Source organism: Tupaia chinensis, unplaced genomic scaffold (assembly GCF_000334495.1).
Source record: "Tupaia chinensis unplaced genomic scaffold, TupChi_1.0 Scaffold000097_1, whole genome shotgun sequence".
Taxonomy (NCBI): domain Eukaryota; kingdom Metazoa; phylum Chordata; class Mammalia; order Scandentia; family Tupaiidae; genus Tupaia; species Tupaia belangeri.
In genome coordinates, this window is record NW_006159559.1 from 7,983,845 (window position 1) to 8,004,455 (window position 20,611).

General features: G+C 38.4%; 4 pseudogenes; 2 read left to right on the forward strand and 2 right to left on the reverse strand.

Annotated features, from left to right (window-relative positions):
• Positions 1 to 958: 958 nt before the first annotated feature.
• LOC114006894 (uncharacterized) lies at positions 959 to 1,061 on the reverse strand (annotated as a pseudogene).
• LOC114006896 (uncharacterized) lies at positions 1,062 to 1,140 on the reverse strand (annotated as a pseudogene).
• Positions 1,141 to 9,627: 8,487 nt separating this feature from the next.
• Positions 9,628 to 11,092, forward strand: LOC102495382 (dnaJ homolog subfamily A member 1-like; annotated as a pseudogene).
• A 4,962-nt stretch (positions 11,093 to 16,054) lies between these two features.
• Positions 16,055 to 19,883, forward strand: LOC102490115 (syntenin-1 pseudogene; annotated as a pseudogene).
• Positions 19,884 to 20,611: the final 728 nt, after the last annotated feature.

Below are 20,611 nucleotides of genomic sequence, written 5' to 3' on the forward strand. Positions count from 1 at the left end.
GCAATCAGTCTTGAATCCTGTTCCCAAGTGTCCTATTTTTTAATAGGTTATTTGCTTGATGGAAAGAAAAAAGAAACTAAAAAGTATTAAATGCCCATCAAGAACCAGGTACTTTGCATATATGGTCTCATTTGAATTCAAGGAATTATTTATCATACAGAGAAAAATCAAGGCTCAGCGTTTCATAGTTTACCTAAGGACACTGTCAGAGATTAGATTCCAGGTAGGTCTGATTCTTAAGCCCATGGTCTTTTCACCACTTCATTTCATTGATTACTATTAATAATTGTAAAGTAGAGTAAATAGCTTCAAAAGTCTATTCACATTGATATCCATTTGAGAATATGATCATTTTATATACATGTATTTTTAAATTTCCCCACTGAATACGCAAGATGTGTGTAAAATTGGTCCACTGAGACAAGTAAGGAAACACATTTTCTCCTAAACTACAGGTAAAAAGGATGTACAAAAACAATTAAGTTCTTATTAGCAATTGGGGCACTGCTGCATGACACTAGGGCCATAGGGGCAGACTCTAGGCTCAGTTCCCTGGTTGCCCATGATCCTGCCTGCTTGGAAGTCTGTGAGGAGGATTGCCATATGACAAGATCCCACTGGGGTCTCACTCTCTCTATTTTTCTCAAAATAAATAAGTAAACAAACTTTTTAAAGAGTGCTAATAACTTTTTAGACTTAATCTGAGTATGGAAATAGAGTTCTGGGAAAAGAAAAGGCGTATCTATTAATATAGTAAGTCATTAAAAATAAGGAAAATGACCTAAGTAAATTTCCCTATGAAGATTACTTTTTGCAATATAAGTGGGAATTTATTCATATTATTGAAAGTAACTGCCCTTCTCTCCATTCTGTCTTTAGAATGTGCACACAGACACTGCTGAATATAAAACACGTACAGCATGTAATCTTCTAACATCATTCACGTTTGAAGGAGCAAAATAAAGCCACCCCTTCATAAATTCCTTTCTGGCATTTTCAATCAGCACTAATCGCGCCTCGGATAAACCTCATTGGCTACGATACTGCCACTGCGCAAAGCTCCTTTCTGGCATTTTCAATCAGCACTAATCGCGCCTCGGATAAACCTCATTGGCTACGATACTGCCACTGCGCAAAGCTCCTTTCTGGCATTTTCAAAAAGTCTATTTTTAAATAAATAGAGGATTTTACAGTCAACAGAATAACTTATTTACTAACTATCTCTCAAATTATTTTTACTTTACAACCACAAAAATGAATACATCTTTATCAATAAAAGATTTTTAAGTGTTTAATTCTTATTAAATCCTTTCTAATATTTTTCTAGGCATGCTGTAATGCTTGCTCCTTTACCTTATCCTTTATAATTTATTTTTTACATCTGGCGTTAGCAGTAAAGGTAAACAATAACAAAAACACACCCAGCTCAAAGAGCAGTACTTGTTGAGGTTGGTTCAGGGTCTCAGGTCTCTGTCTTAAACAGGTAAAGTTCACCATTTATGAGCCATATGATGCCACAAAAGTTTCTGATACTTTAAATGAGGATTCTAGTACCTTCTTTATGGAATTATTGTAAAGACTATATGAGATATGTCAAACATTCGGCACCATGCCTGGTACTGCCTGTTAGTCAATTAATTCGGACCACCATCATTAGCTCTCAGTTTTGGATGGGCCCACCCATCCAAAGACTTGGAAATGCCAGATGTGGTAATGCAAGTATTTTCATGCCATTGTCTATATTAGAGTACTATGACTGACCAGACCTCGGCAGAAACAGTATTTGGTGCTCTCCTCAGACTTCCTGTCAAAGACCTGAGATTTTGTGAACAAGTCCACATTTATGACAAATGAAAACACAAGCAGACATTGACATTTTTTAAATATTAGAAAATTCTCCAAGCTTTTTCTCATCTCTCCCCTTGTTTATCAAATATTTTGCTCCTTCCCTTTCACAACTCAATTAAATCATATTTATTGAGCACTGACTTTGTTGCTTTCGACATAGGAAAGAATTGTATGTCTTAGTCCTGATGTTATAGAGCTTGGAATCTATGGAAGAGGCAAAAACCATGGCAGAGAAAAAGAATGCAGTTCAAGACAGTGGATTATTCAGTGTGAAATTGAAAGACACGAAGGAGTTCATAGAAGAGAAATAACTGTAGGTGAGAAAAATACAAATTCTTTACATCACCTGCTTTCTCAGCTGGTCGTTTATACCCTCCAGATGACATGCTCTGAGAATCAACAAATCCAGTAGGTGAGAAGGTGATTGGTTTTACTCAGATCCTGAGAGACTAAAATTTTTAAAATATTAAATTGTCTGGAAAACACGCACCAGATAATTTTAGAATAGGGAGAATAGGAGAGGCTACTCCTTAGCTCTCAACAAAGCTCATTTGTGCCCACCCAACATTCCCACCCAGCATATGATATTCAACATTCCCTCCACTGCCAGCTTCACACCCAGACTCACCCAGACAAAAAGGAGAAGGAAGCATACAAAGCACTGCACAGATAGTGCAGCTCAGCCTGAAAGCAGACCATGAAGATCTGAGCTCAGTTTAGAACACCATTTTCTGCCATTAGAGAATAAAAACTTTAGGGCTTTTCTCTCAGGTTGATTTCCAAAATGTTTTTTGTGTTCCTTTATAAGTTACCTGTAGTCCATCTTGTTGGAGTATTATTTGGAAGCCTACTAAGCTCTTTGCTGCTCCTCCTAGTGTCTCCTAGGCTTTTTGCAAGAAAAATGCCACTGGAAAGGGAAAACAAAAGAGGATTGAAAGGAATAGGGAAACAACATTATCATACACAGGCTTGCAGTTCCGGCTTGTTAATACTATGTTAATGTGTTTCTCAGTTTAGGCTTCTTTTTATTTATTTATTTACTTTACAGGCTTTTGGATCAATGGAACAGAATAGAGAACCCAGAAAGAAACCCCAAAACATAAAACCAACTGATTTTTGACAAAGGGCACCAGTCAATCTAGTGGATAAAAGAAAATCTTTTTAGCAAATGATGTTGGAAAAACCTACAGAAAAATAAAGTTGGATCCCTTTTCTCAGCACTAATAAAAATCAACTCAAATTGGATCAAAGATCGAAAGTTAAGATCACAAACTATAAAACTATTGGTGAAAAACACAGGGGAAATTCTTGGAGACATTGGAGTAAGCAAAGACTTTTAAAATAAGACCCCTAAAGCACAAGCAATAACCCCAAAAATAGACAAGTGGGATTATATCAGGTTAAAAAACTTCTGCTCAGCAAAAGAAATAATAATTAAAATGAATTGACAACCCTTGGAATGGAAGAATATATTTGCAAACTATGCCTCAGATAAAGGACTGAGAACCAGAATATACAGGGAACTCAAGAAGCTACTTGAAAATAAAATGATCAATTCAATTAAAAGATGAGCAAATGAGCTGAATAGACAATTCTCCAAAAAAGTCATACAAACAGCCAAAAGGCATATGAAAAATAATGCTTAACATCTCTTATCATACAGGAGATGCAAATGAAAGCTACCTACCACTAAGAATAGCTAAGAGTAGAGGCTTCTCATTCTTCAGTAATTCAATTATACTTCTATTTAATAGTTTTAGTTACCATTTTTTAAAATTTTTTTTCTATTTCTTGCATGAGAGACAACACACCAGAGAGAGTACACACGAGGGAGACCATGACAGGGTCTTGTCTTGCTGCAGTCCACTTCTCCCAGACCTCCAGCTAGCCAAGATCTTGGTCAAGTGTGCCTGGTATATTTCAGATCAACTCAGGATCCAAACCTGCAATTGGCCATGTGGCTTCCAGAATTGCAAGTCAGTATGCTACACTGGCAGCACTGAGGCTGAGCCAGCTTTGGATGCCATTTACTCTACAATACCTGAAAGTCGCTGTAAAAGTTATTCAGTGGAATGGAAAGGGAAGGGAAAGTAAGGGAAGGACTGGAAAGGGGAGAAAGAAAGAGAAAGGAAAGGAAGGGAAAGGAGAGGAAATAAGAAAGGGAGGAGAAAGGCAAAGAGAAAAAGAAAGAAGGAAAGAAAAGAAAAAATAAGAAAGGAAAGGAAAAATGGGAGGGAGTTGGGTCAGATGTATTGAAACTTTTGACTTTTAGTGGAAAATGGCATAAAGATCATAAAACTACTTTAATACCCATAATTAACATTTCTTTATTTCAGACTTTCCCAGGAATTATGAAATGTCTTATCATTTCTGAACACTAGCCAAGAAATAGGGTTATTATTTCTAAGGAGGAAAATTAAATGTGAGACACAGAGAGAAAGAGCATGCAAAACTGACCAAAAGTCAGAGAGGATCACGGAGCCAAAGAAAGGGAATCAGTCCTCTGTACATGTCTTCTAGAATGGCTTCTAGAATTTTCCATAAAGTTTTGTGACATGCCTAGTTATTATGCACTGGAATCATGCAAAAGAAATTATACAATCCTTCCTTAGAGGAAAATGCATTTATGGAAATTAAAATGAATAACATGGTCCACACATGGACAATTTATCCAATAAATGTTTTTTCTTTTTTTTTTTTAGAAAGTCTTTTTTTTTTTTTTCTCCATTATAGGCCACATGTGCTCACTGGAGAGACACAGAGATATAGAGAGACAGGAAGCGAGAAATCACCCTACAGGGGAATGGCCACACCACAATCCCTTCTCCTCCAGTCTCTTCTCGCGATTTTGGACATGCATGCACACATACCTGGCATGAGTTTCAAGCCACTGGGTCCAGGACTCTAACCACAGTGGACTACATGGGAGTCCAGCGACATAGCCATTAGGCCATCTGCTAGTCCCTCCAATAAATGTTTAAATTACTCTAAGAGATAATTATTGAGTAGATCACAGAGTTATTTTAAAGGTAGGAGTCAAGGGTGAGGCACAACCTGGGTAGTATAATAATTCCTGAGATTCAGTGGTGAGCAGCATTTGTGTCTTGTCTTTTCTGATTAGTTTTTGGGTCTGTGAGCAAAATCCTGAAAAGAAGCCAGTGGTTTCTAGGAAGCGTTGTTTCAGGCTTCAGTCTTAGATAGATGTCACAATTCAGTACTTATTTTTTCAACTTATTTATTCTTTTCATTTATTCATGAGTGGCTGCCATGTTCTAGTGTCTATATCAGGTGCTGAGTTCTTGCCTCTGCCTTTATTGAGCTCCCATCGATGCTGGTCAGACAACACTAAATTGGCTGCATCTGTGATACTGGGCGTGCTGCAGGAGTATAGTGGTTGGAAGGTACTTCACCTCCAAGAACCTCTCTACCTGCTGTGCTTTTCCTGGAGCTGAGCCTTCTGCAGGCCCTGCCCCAACTCTCCCACCTCTTGCTGTTGTGTGAAGGGGGTGGGGAGTGGGGGGATGTAAATGGAGATCAAAAAAGAGCCTTTTAGAAAGTAGTAGAGCTGAGATTGTACTACTTACTAGGTATGTTTCCAATACACAATTTTTGGTCAAGTCTTTTCTGTTTCCCTGTCCTGAGTCTATTTTCTATCTCTTAGCATATTTCAAAAGTCACCTAAACTGTAACAAGACCTTATCTCTAATTAAAGAGACTATTATTGGACAAATGTTGTATTTCATGGTCTTCTCTATTATGAATCTATTTGTTTTCATTTAAACATTGACCAGGAAGATACTAATAATTATAAAGTCTGAGCTCCAATGTTGATCAGGTGAGCCAATAATTAGCTGTGTGCTTAACAATTTCTCTTTCTGGGTCTCTGTTTCTTCTCATCCAAAATAAAGAGTTTAGTTTTTTGTGTTTGTTGGTTTGTTTGTTTCCTAAGAGAGATTTTTCACTAGAGTGCATTTCTGCTCATCAGAGAGATAGAAAGTGAGAAATCACCCCTCACCCCCCCCAGGGGGTAGAAGGGCAGCCATGCCACAATTCCTTCTCCTTCATTCTCCTCTTGGTATTTTGAGCATGCACACACAGGTGCCCAGTGTGAGTTTAAGCCACCAGGTGAAGGACTCGAACCACAGTCAACTACATGGGAGTCCAGCAACATAACCATTATGCCATCTGCTAGTCCCTAGAATAAAGAGATTTTGACACTGTTATGGGCTTAACTGTACATCCCTTACCCCCTTCATTCATATCTTAAAACCCTAGTTCTCAATACATCAGAATAAAACTGTATTTAAAGATAGGGCCTTTAAAGAAGTAAATAAGATAAAATGAGACCCTTAGGGAGACCAGCAGTTAGCCTAATGGTTTGTCACTGGACTCCCATGTAGTCGGTCATGGTTTGAGTCCTGGACCCGGTGGCTTAAACTCATGCCAGATGCATGTGCGTGCGTGCCCAAAATCCCGAGAGGAGAATGGAGGAGAAAGGATTGTGGTGTGGCCATCCTCCCTGGGGGGTGATTTCTCGCTTTCTGTCTCTCTGTCTCTCTCTTTCTGGCGAGTGCACACGCCCTATAGCTAAAAAAAAAAAAAGAGAGAGAGAGACCTTTAGGGTGCCCTAATCCAATCTGACTGGTGTTCTTACATAAAGAGGAGACTCATTATGCCTAGAGAAAATACTATGTGAGGAGAAAGCAAGATGACCTTCTACAAAGTAAGGGGAGAGGCCTTAGGAGAAACCAAATGTGCCAACACTTCGGTCTTAGACTTTTGGCCACTGCAACTGTGAGAAAATTAATTTCTCTGATTTAAACCACTCAGGTTGTGGTATTTATTATGACAGCCCTAGCAAACTAATACAGATATCTAACTGAGGTCCCCTTCAGGTCTTCCATCCTGGAATCTTCACCACCCTCAAGAACACATAAATACATTAGTAAAAATACCATCTATGTAACAGTATGTTTCCAAAATGCATTAGTTCTCAACTAATTGATAACCCTTACAAATCAAGTTCTAAATTTTTTTTAATTCTAAATCTAAATATTTTAAAATTCTTATTTAAGGGACCAGCAGATGGCATAGTGGTTACATCATTAGACTCCCACATGGTGGACCACAGTTTGAGTCTCAGACCCAGTGGCTCAAAATTCATGCTGGGCACGCGTGCATTCATGCCCAAAATCCTGGGAGGAAAATGGAGAAAAAAGGATTACAGTGTAGCCATTCTCCTGGGGAATGATTTCTCACTTTCCCTCTCACTGTCTCTGTCTCTTTCTCCCCCAGTGGCAAGCACATGTGCCCTAAGGCAAAAACCTCTGAAAAAAAAATCCTTACATATGACTCAATTGCTTAGTAGTGAGAACAACCTTCAAATGCATGGATTTAAAAGTATTTGCTTGTCCATAAATAGTTATATCTAATAGGCCCTGAAATTTTACTTAAATACATCTCTGGAGTGAAATTTAGCAATTCCTGTTAGATTTCATGTAACTATCTGAAGGAACAGAAAGAATCCATGGTGAGACAGCTACAGCCAGGCCCGGTGCTATCAAACACAACTCCAGGAAGGGCTACACACTGAAAAATCTTAGAACTCAAACCTAGTTGGTTTTCGTTTTATTTGCTTTGTTTTGGAGGGATTGTTTGTTACCAGGTTTCTCTCCCTTTCCATTTTTCATTGTGGTTCCACTGATAATCTCTCCGAAATGTGAATTTAAACAAATGACACCTCAATTTTTATACTGAGTCTCACTTTGCAAATTTCTCAACATTTGGATTGGCTGGGTTTGAAAGGCTGACAAACTTTAAACAAAGTAAAAAAAAAAAAAAAATACTAACTGTAAGGCAAAGTTCTATATGTTGAAAGAAAGGGAGGGTGGCCTGGGTGAGGGTTATGGGGGTGACATTTTTCTTTTATTAACTGCTAGACAGGAAATGAGGCTTAAAGAATTGAAGGGATGATGAGGGAGAGGGGGGAGAGGGAGCAGGTAAATGGATTTCAAAAACACCATAGAAAAGGTCAAAGGGTATGCGCTGAGAAATTGGTTTTAGCAACTGATTCTGTTACACAGAACAAGAGCCAATAATCTTGAATTCTCTGATATTAACTCATAAATATCTTAATTGGGATGTTATCTCAAAGTCATTTAAAACATGTTTTTTTTTTCCCTAATTCTTCAAACACATATTAAAATCTTTGAATGCTAAATTTATGACTTGGTGATTACTCCTGAAAACCATCACTTTATTATTCTTTTGTTTCAGGCCTTCCCAAATGTCATGACTACCCATCCCAGGAGAGCAGTAACTGCAAGAAAACGTAGCAGCAATGCTGTAACTATTAATAGTGCTTGTGTGCTATTGTTATTGCACATCACATCGGCAAGACTCAAAGAATTTTAGAAGAAAGGGTGTTTGAGAAATAACTGTTTGGGTGAGGTTACTGTGGTAACAAGACTAGCTCTATTAGCTGGTCATTTAACAACTTCCACAAAACTTGATTGCTTTCCAGTGAAATACTTCATTTAATTTCCCCATAATCCACTCCCTCTCCTGCCCATCGCACCTTTAATAACCCTACGTCATATGCTCATTAATCTTTCTACCTCTGCATCATAGAGTTTTACATTTTAATATTAGAGCTGGTCATCTTGTTAGTTTGATTTATTGTTTTCCTCTTTCGAAAAGTCCATACTCTTTTTGTATGTACTATAAATAACAAAGCACGGCTCCAGATTGAATAACGGAGTTGTAATTCAAGTTTGGAACTTTGCTGCCATTTCTAAAGCCTCCAGCCGCACCCCTGGGGATAGTAACAGTCAAGTAGAGGCTGGTGATTGAATTATGGCCCTGCAGTCAATCAAGGGACTTATGCTATTCAAAGTATTTCTACAAATGACAAGTTATTAATGCTTTGAAACCAAAGTCAAAACTACAGTAGATCAGATGTTAGTTTAATGAGGACAGCTATTTTTTTTTTCCTACTTAATGAGGAGGAACCTTTTTTCTTTCTATTCTTTATGGAAATAAATCACAAGTAATAAATAAGAGTAAAGTCTAAGGTAGTCAAACTTTGCTATTATCGTCACTATTGTTACCATTATTTTTAAGTATTGGATAATATTGGGGACTAGCAGTTGGCATAATGGCTATGTTACAGGACTCCCATCCAGTCGACTGCAGTTCGAGTCCCAGACCCGGTGGCTTAAACTCACACCGGGCATGTGTGCATGCCAAGATCCTGAGAGGAGAATGGAGGAGAAGGGATTGTGGTGTGGCTATCCACTCTGGGGGATGATTTCTCGCTTTCTGCCTCTCTGTCTCTCCCCATCTTTCTGGCAAGTGCACGTGCCCTGTAGCAAAAATCTCTCAAAAAAAATAAATAAATAAAACAAATGTATTTTATTTCAGAGGATTAAAATGCTTATACAGGGCCCTGTGTGGAAGACAAATCTTAATCAGTACTGTGAAGGAGAAAAGTAACATAATAATCTAAGAATTAGTGTTTTGTTCTGTTTCATTTTTATAATTTCCAGTATTTATTGTCAAATAAATCATAAGAATAATTATTGTCATTTTTCTAATGAAATAATACATGCAATTGAAAATATTCTCTAGGCTTCCTTTTTACATCAGAAACTAAGCATAGAGAACTTTCTAGAACGCTTGGTCAGAAGCTGAGGGGCTGAGGCTGCCTGAGCTGTGCACAGCTACACGCACCTTTCCACTCCCCCACACCGGCCTCAGCCTGCTCACCAGCTGTAGAAAATGGTGAAAGGAACAACTTACTATGATGTTTTGGGGGTCAACCCCAATGCTAACTAGGAAGAATAGAAGAAGGCTTACAGAAAACTGGCCTTGAAGTATCATTCTGATAAGAATCCAAATGAAGGTGAGAAGTTTAAACAGATTTCTCAAGCTTATGAAGTTCTCTCTGATGTGAAGAAAAGGGAATTATATGACAAAGGAGGAGAGCAGGCAATTAAGGAGGGTGAAGCAGGTGGTGGTTTTGGCTCTCCAATGGACATCTTTGATATATTTTTGGGAGGAGGAGGAAGGATGCAGAGAGAAAGAAGAGGTTAAAATGGTGTACATCAGTTGTTGGTAACCTTAGAATATTTACATAGTGATGCCACAAGAAAACTGGCCCTGCAAAAGAATGTGATTTGTGACAAATGTGAAGGCCGAGGTGCAGTAGAGTATTGTCCCAATAGCCGAGGTACTGAATGCAAATAAGAATTCATCAGACTGAACCTGGAATGGTTCAGCGAATTCAATCTATATACATGGAGTGCCAAGGCCATGGGAAATAGATCAGTCCTAAAGACAGATGTAAAAGTTGCAATGGAAGGAAGATAGTTCGAGAGAAAAAGATGCTAGAAGTTCATGTTGACAAAGGCATGAAAGATGGCCAGAAGATAACATTCCATGGTGAAGGAGACCAAGAACCAGGACTGGTGGTGATAGGAGATAGTGTCATTGCACTAGATCTGAAAGAACATGCTGTTTTTACTAGAGGAGAAGAGGTTTTCATGCATATGCACATAGAGCTGACTGAAGCATTGTGTGGCTTCCAGAAGCCAATTTCCACTCTTCCCAACAGAACCATAGTCATCACCTCTCATCCAGGTCAGACTGTCAAGCATGAAGATATCAAGTATGTGTTAAATGAAGGCATACCATTTTATTGTAGACCATATAAAAAGGATCACCTAATTATTGAATTTAAGGTAAACTTTCCTGAGAATGTCTTTCTGTCTCCTGATAAACTCTTTTTTTTTGGAGAGGTTTTTTTGCTATAGGGCGCGTGTGCTCGCCAGACAGACAGAGAGAGACATAGAGACAGAAAGCGAGAAATCACCCCCCAGGGGGGATGGTCACGCCACAATCCTTTCTCCTCCATTCTCCTCTCGGGATCTTGGGCACGCACGCACACGTGCCCAGCGTGAGTTTTAAGCCACCGGGTCCGGGACATGAACCGCAGTCGACTACATGGGAGTCAAGAGACCACTGAAATGGACCAGGTAGAACTGATGGGCTTTGATCCAAATCAGGAAAGATGGCGCCGTTACAATGGAGAAGCATATGAGGATAAATAAACATCATCCCTGAGGTGGTGTTCATTGTCAAACCTCTTAATGGGGCCATTACATAACACTCACTGCTGGCATTTTATATGCAGTAGTGAATGAGTGAAGGACTGTAATCATAATATGCTCACTACTTGCTATTGTTTTTGTGGGGTTTTTTTGTTTTGTTTTAAATATATTTTATTTCAATTTCCTTTATACATTCAATCGCATATGTCACTTAGCTTGCAAAGTGAATATTCCAACATGTATATGTTGTTTCAATATTCATCTATAGTGGTGTCTTAAAAAGTTAAATGAAGGGGACTAGCAGTTGGCGTAATGGCTAGGTTGCTGGACTTCTGTGTAGTCGACCATGGTTCAAGTCCCAACCCGGTGGCTTGAACTCACACCAGGTGCATGTACATACGTGCCCAGGATCACGAGAGGAAAATGGAGGAGAAGGGATTGTGGCATGGCCATCCACGGGGTTGGGGGGGAGGATTTCTCTCTGTCTCTCTCTGTCTTTCTGGCAAGCACACACGCCCTGTAGCAAACACCTCTCCAAAAAACAAAAAGTTAAATGAAGAATAAATGCAAGTATAAAAGCTGACTCTGCCTGTGTATATGATGACTTCAGTGTGAAAGATGCAGCTTTAGTAGCTGAAAAACTACAAAGTCCCCCTAGCATTTGTTAGGCTATTCCTGTAACTGATTTCAGCTATGGATGAGCTTAGGCTGAAATACTAGATACATGTATTGACGTCAGTGTATGACCCCTCATTGTCAAGCTATAAAATTAAAATCCTGTATATAACTGGTAATCAGAAGGAGAAAACACTTTGTAAGAAAGTGTGTGATGGTCTGTATAGTTATTTGTATTAAGCAAGACTCGTTGTGATGCCTCTGCATGTATTCTATTGCCTCAACTTGAAGATGGAAAGCATAATATAACTTAGCCTGTGGCATCAGTGATAGAAATGATACCTTTCCAAAGGGGTTTATCATAATGTGCTGCTTCTTGAGGACTTACACCTCTAGAACTGCATTCCCTTCTGTGGCACCATCTTTTTTTTTAATATATATATATATGTATGTATACATGACAGGTCCTGGTTACTCACAACACCTCCCCACCTTCTCTTCGGACCATGAAAACCCCCAAGTAGTGACTTCTGGAGTTGGGTAACTTACAAAATGAAACTACCTTTACATGGAGAAGTAATTTGCATGTGTGATATAGAAAGGTGTTATTAGGTATTACAGGTTTAACCATTTAACTCATGCTCCAAAGTAACTGTAATTTGATGTTGGTAGTGTAGCAGATTATGATGAATAGCTTTAATTATATGTTTTAAAGTCATATGTTCACATGCTTAAATCTGGATTAACAGAATTTAAGCCATTCTTGAAATATATGGATGTCTCCATATATTGATTATACTGATTACAAAGCAAAAAAGAAACTAAGCATACTTATAACAATCTAATGAAGTATTTTAGATAACAAGTCTTCAATGCCATCTAAATTTTGAAGTTATCCCTTCATATTGTCTAGTGCCCATTACCTGTTTATTAATTCATACTTAACATGCTCAGAGGAAAAAGGAAATGTTTCTTTAATAAACTTTGCCTTTCCCCCAGTTTCTCCTTTCTTTCCCTGTTTTGAAATTTATGTTTGTAAAAACATCTCATTTTGTCTTTGTTCTTTTGTCTCCACTGTCCTTTTTGACAGACATGTGTATATAGATTATGAAGAATCTGAGGGCATGCATAAGATGAAGATGATTTTTTTCTGGAGCTTCATTAAGTAACAGGAGAAGCAGTCCAAGAGCACCAGCCACAGATTCTACCAGGTGAACCTTTGGAGTCCATTCCCCACATCAGTCAAGGCCTTCGAGACGTGGAGTGACAGAAGGCCTTGATGTCTTTCCTCTGCTATGACTCACAGGGCAGCAGTGCCCAGGGGTTTCTTCATCTTTTCCTACTTTACTTGGGCTCATTTTAAGTTTCATTCAAGATGGGGGAGTATTTAATGGCAATCAACTCTGCCAACTCAACTATCACAGTGAATTGAGTTCTCAGTTTAAAAATACACTGGAAAACAGTTCATTCCTGTGGCAAGAACGTCTCCATCCAGTAAATGTCAAAGATAATCTGGGCTCACCCTGAATGAGCCAAATCGAAGGCCTTATACTTAGCTTGACACTGTGGCATCCAAGGATGCCTAGTCTGTGTACCCAAAGAGCCCCTAAATCATTCTCCTACTTTTCAGTAATTACAATCCACTCTGTTTTTTAAAAAAATTCACATGATGGAACCAGCAGATGGTGTAGTGGTTACATTGCTAGCCTCTCACGTACTTGACAGCAGTTTAAGTCTCAGACCCACCAGCTTAAAACTCACACTGGGCACGTGAGTGTGCATGCCCAAGATCCCAAGAGAAGAATGGAGGAGAAGGGACTGCAGGCAGCATGGCCATCCCCCCTGGAGGGATGATCTCTCGTTTTCTGTCTCTTTGTCTCTCTCTGTCTCTCCAGCAAGTGTATATGCCCTAAAGCAAAATTTTTTCTCTGAAAAATAAATAAATAAATAAAATTAAAATTCTTCACATTAAAAAATATCAAATGGGAATGTGCGGGCAATAAATTGGAGTATATTATCTTTTTTCCTACCATTCAAGAAAGGGCCACACATTTACCACCATTAGGAATGAGCAGCCCTATTAGAATGAAAGTATCAGGATGATGTAAAAAACTAAAAGGTTTATAGTGTTTTGAGCTATTATGAGCCCATGTCCTTTGGAACTTTGTGGGAATTCTTTGAGTCCTGTGTTTAAAGGCATCCATCAGAATGTTTTCTTCAGAATGATTTCTCCCCTAGGATTGCCTTTGCCACTCAATTATATTAAATCTGAGTTTTCATTTTAGAACTATTACATGCACAGGCATTGACTATGTCTCTGAGCAAATATTGGAAAGCATTTACAAACATCTGATAAGGAGGCACAAGCCAACTCTAACTCACACTTACTGAATGCTCACTGTATACGAAATTCCACGTGCAGCATTTTTATACTATACCTTATTAAAGCTTCATGAATCTGGGAAATTGCAATATTAATTCACTAATACATATAGAAATCCAGAAAGAGGAAGTAGAAACTAGCATTGATTTGACCGATAGGAAAAAGAATATAATGAGAACTTTTCTATTCTAATTCTTTTTCCATTCATCCTTTTTTTAAAAAGAATAATTTTTATTTAAATAAAATTAAATAAAAGTAATTTAACATCATTCATTTTTTTAAAATTTTTTAAAAATTTGACCAGAGAGAGCCAGAATGAGAGAAAGAGGGAAAGTGCGAAAGCAAGCCACCAGTTCCAGGACTCAAACCATAGTTGGCTATGTGGGAGTCTAGTGCTTTTACCCACCACGCCACCTTCCAGCCCTGCCAACTATCCTTTTAACTACATTATTTCATCCTGTACTCTGAAACAGTCTAACTGGAAAATTGAATCCAGAACCATTTTCACCTGAAATAATAATTTATTATTAAATTAACAGTGTTGAGTTGCTCTTTTTTGGCCTTCAAATTACATTATAGACTTATTTTTCTAGCAACATTGATACCTTCTCCAAGTATTACACAAATGAAAATACAAGTTAAAGCATAGTGATAATGCTGATACATGAATAAATCAGCCAAAAAGTAAAGGAAGCCTTCAAATGTCAGAAACAATGAGAAAGCCCAAGTCCTCAAGGGTAAATAAATGCTGGAACCGGCCTTTGCCCAGGAGGTACTTGCCAATCCCTGGTGTTCTGAATAGAGAAAGCCCCAGATCACAGACACCAACTCAAAGCCAGTATTCTAGAGAGCAACTTGCTGGGCTGAGTTAGAATAAAACCTACCGCACACAGGGAGAGGACGTCAGTACGCCCACCTCTGCCTCTCCACATGCCTAATCTCCAGCCATGTTCACTGAGGACTGATGTAGGGGCCTGAATTTATACTACCTCTGTGGTCAAAAAGCAAGGAAGTGAAACATCCTTAAGCCAAAAATGTCATTCGAAATGATCTCGGTGATGGTGCCCTCATATGACCAAAAGAGGCAAAAGAAAGTCTGGTGTGGAGGAAAGTATTCAAAAACTCTGCAACACTGGGCCAGGCCTGTAACACATTGGTTAAGTGTTGCGTGAAGGCAGCCTGATTCCACACAGTTGCCTGTGGTTGGAAGCCTATCTCTAGTGGCTTGAAAAACATGCCAAATACGTATGCATTCATGCCCCAAATCCTAATGGGATGGAGAAACGGAGGGAAAAAAATTGTGACATGACCACAGCCCACTGGGGGAATATTTTCTCTTTCTCTCTCTCTCTCTCTCTGGCAAGTACACATGCCCTCTGGAAAACAAATAAATTATTTAATTAAAATAAAAAAAATTTTAAGTAGGCAATAAAAAGATCAAACTGGAGCTCTCAATGGACATTAACTATAGAAAAATAAGCTACTTATAACCACATATCAACAGAGAGAAGAAACTATAGAGTCCTATATTCAGAGATTGCAAATATAAAAACTGCCAGGTATAGAATTTAAAAATACGGTTAACAAAAGAGAAAAGGATATTTAAAATATTGTAAAATAACTAAAATCCTGTCAAAATTAGTAAATTTTAAAATAAACAAGTTTATATTTTTTCTTAAAGCTGTATATATATAATGAATATAAATAATACACATCATTTTTAGAAGCTATGTATATTTGTAAATTTCTAGAAGTTATATAGTATTGTGTATATATAAGAAATTGGAAACAATGAATGTGTTGCATAGTGGATTAGAATAAATCACAATAAAAAATTATAAACTAGAAGACAGATTTGAAGAAAATTCGTAGAGTGCTTTATGACAAGTAAAAGGAGATGAAAAATATAAAAGGGAAGAGACAGAAGTTAAAGTCAGAAGTCCCCACATTTAACCACAGGGTGACAGAAAGGGAGTATAGAAAGAATGAAGCAGAGGACGGTAATTTTTCAAAATTAATATTAAAACATCATTGCTCAGTTTTAACTTCCTCATCCAATTCCAATCCAGATCAATAAAACAGATGCATCAGAGTCAAAATGAACAGCACCAAATATAAAAGGAAGATTTTGAAAGAGTAAGGGCGAAGCGTTTAGGCAGAAGTATACTAGTAGGTAAATTTACTTTGAAATGCACCAAAACACATACATGAATATGTTGGACAGGGGATGTATAGCTGCATGGATTGGTAGCTATATGATAAAACAAGTGTAGTAAAATGTTCATGGCAGAATCTAAGTGGTGACTACATGGTCTCACTGCAAAAGTCCTTCAGTTTGCTGGGTTTGAATAAAATCAGGATTGGGACCAGCAGTTGGCTTAGTGGTTGTGTCGCTGGACTCCCATGTGGTCACCTACCGTTTGAGTCCCGAACCCAGTGGCTTAACTCAGGTTGGGCGCATGTGCATCCATGCCCAAGATCCCAAGAGGACAATGGAGGAGAAGGGATTGCAGAGTGGCCATACCCCCTGGGAGGTAATTTCTCGCTTTCTGTCTCTCTGTCTCTCTCTGTCTTTCTGGCGAGCGCACGCGCCCTATAGCAAAAACCTCTCTAAAAACGATTAATAAAATCATGATAAAACATTGGAGAAAAGACAAAACAGCAAGAATGAAAAGCAAATTTCCAGAAAGAAATAATAACCATTAATTAGCCTGATCGTTGTATCTCAACCAGAGCAAGGAAGGTCAGTGATGTCAATCAAACAATGACTTCAGGTGCTTAACAAGAACAACTGATGAAATGGAATTCTACCCATATTGACTTTGTATAGAGAACGAGGGCAAAATCACACATTATAGTCCAAGGAAATTAGAGCTGTAAGGAATTTCTAAATACATTTCAGGAAGAAGGAAAATCATTCTAGGAGGAATGCCTAAGACATCAGAAACATGAAAAATGTTAAATGTGTGTGCAAATTCAAATGTTGACTAAATAAAAACAAAGACTAATGCCTAACACACACAGTAAAAATAAGATTAAATCTAAATGGCAACGGAAGGAGGAAGAGATAACTTGTGTTAAAGCATTTTAACTTCCTTGTATTTTTTTTTTTTTGGGGGGGGGAGGTTTTACTATAGGGTGCGTGCGCTCGCCAGACAGAGACAGAGAAACAGAAAGCGAGAAATCACCCCACCCCCGGGGGTGGAGGGGGTTTGCCACGCCGCAATCCCTTCTCCTCCATTCTCCTCTCAGGATCTTGGGCACGCATGCACATGCGTCCAGTGTGAGTTTTAAGCCACTGGGTCCAGGACGTGAACCGCAGTCGACTACGTGGGAGTACAATGACATAGCCATTACGCTAACTGCTGGTCCCACCTTGTTTAATTTTTTTAAAGGGCTAAATTATTGCTTGGTTTTAAAATCTGCACGTTAATATTTCTACAGAACGTTCTAAATCCAGATACTAAGAAGACAAAAAAAAAAAAATGAGAAGGAAGTAATTTTTTTTTCTTTTCTTTCTTTTTTTTTTTTTTTTGTTTGAGAGGTTTTTGTTGCAGGGTGCATGTCCTCGCCAGAAAGTCAGAGAAAGTCAGAAAGAGACAGAGAGACAGAGAGCGAGAAATCACCCCCTAGGGGAGATGGCCATGCCACAATCCCTTCTCCTCCATTCTCCCCTCAAGATCTTGTGCACGCACGCACATGTACCTGGCTTGAGTTTAAGCCACTGGGTCCAGAACTGGAACTGCCGTCGACTACATGGGAGTCCAGCGACATAGCCATTACACCAACTGCTGATCCTGAAAGTAATTCTAAATTCAAAAGAAAAAGAGAGAAACAGAAAAAAATTAATAAAACATTTATAAAGCATGACTTCCAAATAAAATTGTGAAAATGAATAAAACAGGCCAGCAGGTGTCATGTTGGTTGGGGCACTGGACTCATATGGCCGACTGTGGTTCAAGTCCTGAACCTGGCAGCTTCCTTTCTCACTTTCCCTCTCTCTCTCTGTCTCTCTCTGGTGAGCACATGTGCCCTGCAGCAAATTAAAAAAATATATATCAAATATATTGAATAAAGAATTCTTAAAAATAGAAAAGTAATACAAATATATCAGTCATTATCAATACAAATGAATTAAACACTGCAGTTAAAGACAAAGATTACTAGAATGAATTTTAAAAAACAAAGTTTTATGCTGTCTCCAAAGATCTTCTAAAGCAAAAACAAAAACAAAAGGAAAAATGAAAAGTAAAAAGATGGAAAGATATAGATCCAGCAAATGCCAAATAAAGAAAGCATGATACACTACACTTATATTAGACAAAATAGGGTTTTAAGGAAAAAGACATTGTTGAAAAGGAGGAGGGTCACTTTACAATTATAAAATGTTTAGTTCAACCTGAAAGCTATAACAGTTTCAAAATTCTATAGATCTATAAACTATATAACAGCAAAAATAGAGATCTTAAAAATAGTGAAGTGTTCAAGAAGAAACATGCTGATGTTTACAATACTTTGAAATACACCAGAAGTAAGATGGATTTATTGACTAGAGATGTAAAAGGCTAAAGAAGAAATTTGAAAGGCCCTTATCACAATGCAATTTATCATAATAGACAAATCAAACAGATAACATATTGTAACACATGATAAGGCAGTATAATTCCTGAGCCAGACAATGTCCTTGATCCTACAGACATGCACAGAACGGGCACCCAGCACCTATAGAATGCACATTCTTTTCAAGCACTCAGAGAACATTTTAAAATTAAACAAGTAGTAGGCCCAACAATTCTCAACAATTTTCAAAGATTCTACAGCACAAGCACCACATTTATGACAACACAATTAAGTTAGAAATTAAGAAAATAGTAACTAAAAGCCCATGTGTGTTAGGAAATTTTAAAAATATACTTCTAAATAAAACATAAATCAAAAAGTTTTAAAACACTAAAAACTATATGATCAGGTCTCAGAAGTCAGAGCTGGTGACCAGAGGAGGCAGCGGCACATGCATCCTTACGGTGCAGAAAAATCCTACAAACGTCTCTCTATCCATCTCTAGAGGACTTGAAGGTAGACAAAGTAATTTAGGTTCACAGTGCCTTTTCTACAAATACCGCCAACCCAGCAATTTTATCAGAGGCTCCTGCTCCCATCTCTCAAGATGGAAATCTCTATCCCAAACTGTATTCGGAGCTCTCTCAATACATGGCCCTGAGTGTAAATGAAGAAGTGCATGCTAATATGGCTATGGTTCCTGGAGAATGATGCAGTTAGTAGAAAGATCTTCCAGTATGAACTATAGGGTGGCTCCAGTAACCGGTAATGATGTTGGAATTTGCAGAGCAGAAATTAAGCAAGGGATCCATGAAGTTATTCTGTGTAAAGAAAGATGGAAAAATTGGGCTCAGGCTTAAATCAATAAATAATGGTATCTTTGTTCAACTAGTCCAGGCTAATTCTCCAGCCTCATTGGTTGGTCTGAGATTTGGGGACCAAGTACTCCAGACCCACAGTGAGAACTGTGCTGGCTAGAGCTCTGATAAAGCATACTAAGTGCTCAAACAGGCTGTTGGAGAGAAGATTACCATGACCATTCGTGACAGACCCTTCGAATGCACAAGCACCATGCATTGGATAGTACTGGACAAGTTGGCTTTATCTTTAAAAATGGACAAATAACATCCATAGTGAAAGATAGTTCTACAGCTAGAAATAATCTTCTCACGGAACAAAACATCTGTAAAATCAATGGGCAGAATGTTATTGGATTGAAGGATTCTCCAATTGCAGACATACTGTCATCATTTGGGACAGTGGTTACCATTACAATCATGCCTGCTTTTATCTTTGAACATCTCATTAAACGGATGGCACCAAGTATCATGAAAAGCCTAAAGGACCACACCAATCCCAAGGTTTAAGGCCTGGCAGGATGGATGTAGCTGATTCCTGCAGCCCTCCTTCAACACTTTCTGTATTATGCACACAAAGCTTTCATGGAGCTAGCGAGCATGCGCTTCATGAGGACCTTTCTAGCTTACCTTGTGGCTGGGAATCTTATTCTTCCATTTGACAGCTTGTCAGATTTCAAGATGGTTGTAGCCTTATCTTGGTTTTACGGATGCGAAACTTTTCAAAAGGTCACTGACTTTCCTAGGCTAGCTTCTCTACTGGAAACCTGATGCTTTGACAAGCCATTGCGATGAGGATGACTGATGCAGGCATAGCTTTTGAGTGAGCCACGTTTCTCCCAGGTAACAAATGGTGCTTGCTGTTCATATTACTTCAGTTCTGTGGTAGAGTTGCATTTTTAACCTGTTACCATAGTACATTTGGAATGAGTACCTTTAACAGTTTTTAAGTTGTGTGTTTATGTGTGTAAAACACCAATTAAGTAACAATGGTTTCATTCCATGTAAGCATTATACAGTGTATGTAGGTTGCAGGAAATTGTGATGATTGTCATTAAATTGTAACTACCTTCACTTAATACACTTGAACTGTTGCCTTAACTAGGTTAGGCATCTAGAAAAAGAGCCAAAATAAAATACTACTGCCTTTTTAAAACCCAAAATGTGGGACCAGCAGTTGGCATACTGGCTGTGTCGCTGGGGTCCCACGTAGTCGACCGCAGTTTGAGTCCCGGACC